Genomic DNA, 2,977 nt, shown 5'->3' with positions numbered 1-2,977 from the left:
TACCAAAAATTCTAAAAAATACATAAGCACAGTTTATTTTTATAGTCATTTAAGTACAAATTTGACGAAATTACATATTAAAAACCTAGAATAACTATTTTAGTTATTTTGTTATGATTGTATAATATTATTCGTGGGTACTTGAAACTTCTAAAGTATACTATTATATATCTATGATAGTACCACGGTTTGTTGTTGATGTATAACGCGTTACCATGATGGATATTGTGATATGATTAATTTAGAATTTATTATTAATACCTATTATAGGTCAATTTATTTTTTTTAATACCATATAATTAGTGTTTGAAAATTTCATGAAATTTAAAAAAATGAAATAGTTCGTGAAATATTCCATGAAATATTTCAAAATGTGTGAAATATTTCAATTTTCATTATTTTTGTAGTTTTGTCTTGTAAAATATTAAATAATTAATCTAAATAAATTAAATACCTCATTAGTCATTAACACACATTTTTTTCTTAGTTTTAATATATAATAATATAATATTATATTTTTTGCTGTACCTATTATTCGATGTAAAAATGTAAAATAAATAAGGAATAGATAGGTATATTGTATATGTACCATGTACGTGGTAACTTATATAGTTATATGTTAAAAATCAGATCAGAGTTTTCTTGATCGAGAATCCTTATGACATGTATTTGTATAATTGTATATAAAAAAAACATAATAAAAATAAAAATAAAAATATAAAAATTGAATATAAATTTAAAAAAAAACGTTTGGGTATAACGTTTATCATATAATGTGTTATCATATAATGTAATAATTATGTTATGTTATGAAGATCATTGTTTCTTATTAATTTTAACATATATTATAATTACATAAAACAAAAAACATACTACATATTAAAAAGAAACAGTAAAAGGAAACCAGTACTTAAGTATATATTATAAAGATCATAGTTTTCTTGCTAACGATTCACATGAAATAATATAAATTATAATTATAATTTATATTTAATAAAAATATAAAACAAAATAATATTTAAAAAATAAAAATGAAATAATTAATAAAAATCCAATATTTCACAAAACATTGAAATATTTCACAACTTAGTGAAATATTTCAAAATGAAATATTTCTCATACTTCAAACACTACATATATTATAATATATCTTATACCTAGACTGACATACCATCTCCGCTCAGAATCGTTTTTCTTATACAATGATATTATATCATTGAATTCAAATTTAATACCATCCATTATACAGTGACCCACTTGTAACCTACTGTACAGCAGAGCGACATCCACTTACCCACCTCTTTTAAATTTTACATGTATGGTAGGTATATAATATTATATAATTCAATTTGTCAAAGCAAATATTTTTTCGTGATCTGTATAATTATAAAATACTATAGGAAATAACACTTATCATAGGCGCAACTAGTGGCCAAAAACTGGGGGTGCTAAAATTATGTAGAGAATACAGCCCCGTGTGGGCTACGCTCCCATACTCCCAAATACTATACTTCAATTTTATAATTACTATAACCATTCTTAAATGCATCGTAAACACATAAGGACACCAATATAAGTAAATCAACAGTACCTAATATAACAAATATAACAACATTTATCAGATATAGAATCTAATAATTATTTTGTAATTGAAAATTTATAAACTGTTCAACTTTTATAGCTAAGGATTGAAAATTTAAAAACAAGGTTCCACATAAATAAGCTATGTATAAATTACTTTATTCACAATAAAATCATGTAATATACTTAGTAATATACTTAGCCTATGGGCTCACTGACCGTCTTCGCTTAGAATCGTTTTTCGTATACAATGATATATTATTATATCATTGAATTTAAAATTAACACCATCCATTACATTGACGCACTTGTAACCTATTGTACGGCAGAATTACATCAACTCTCCCACCTTTTTAAAGTTACAGGAAGTCTGGAAGTGTATTAAATAACCAAATTTTCAAAAACTGGTTCTGCATAAAAATCTCATACTTTCCTTAATTTTTCGTTTGTTTGTACTGACGCTTTTGAAAATGATTGGGAATATTTTATTTTTGACTGGTTTTGATGTTCATTACTTAAAGATTTGCTTGATTCTATATTAAAGCCCTGGTATTTGTTAAGAATATAACTTATACAATAAATTGACAATACAATAAAATAATACTTAGTTATAGGTACAATGTACATACCAAATTTATCATACATCGCATACTATAGCCCATAGGCACCTACCCATTAAAATTATAACTATAGTTGCCATCATTCATTTACAAATAATAATGAAAAATATTGATAGTATAAAAACATAATTATAGTTATCATCTATTAAATTACTAAAATAAAAATGAATATGATAATTTCCAATACATTAGATTATTACTTATTATAAACTTATAAATAGCTGTTCTAAAACACAATTTTTCTAAATGTATTATAATTTAATATATATATTATTCTATAAGACAATAACACAGTTTTTCTGAAAGATATTTATATTTTAAAATATAGACTTTATAAAACACGCACCCAAATCAGCCAATTATAGTATAATAAGATTAGATTGTGATTCGTTTGAATATCTTTTTTCATTATAAATAAAATATATATTATGTATTATACTGGAACTGAAAGCAGATGCTTTAAGAGGACGCTATACCCGTATGTGTTGTGTCCGTCTTACACAAGCACGACATAGCAAATTGTCGATCACTATTCTCAATATTGTGCTGTTGGTTTTGATACTAGAGTGAAATGACCTATTGTAAAACTTTTAGGTAAGAACATTATCTGGGTCTTTGCGTGGGCGATTTTTTAATTATTTTAATTTTCAAGCGAGATATGAGCATTTTTAATTTTTGTATATTTCTACATACCCTTATTTTTCTTCGAAAATGAAAATATCGAAAAATCACCCACGCTAAGACCCAGATAATGTTCTTACCTAAAAGTTTGATAA

This window comes from Acyrthosiphon pisum, chromosome X, assembly GCF_005508785.2.
Source record: "Acyrthosiphon pisum isolate AL4f chromosome X, pea_aphid_22Mar2018_4r6ur, whole genome shotgun sequence".
NCBI classification, from domain to species: domain Eukaryota; kingdom Metazoa; phylum Arthropoda; class Insecta; order Hemiptera; family Aphididae; genus Acyrthosiphon; species Acyrthosiphon pisum.
Note: the sequence above shows the minus strand (reverse complement) of the source record.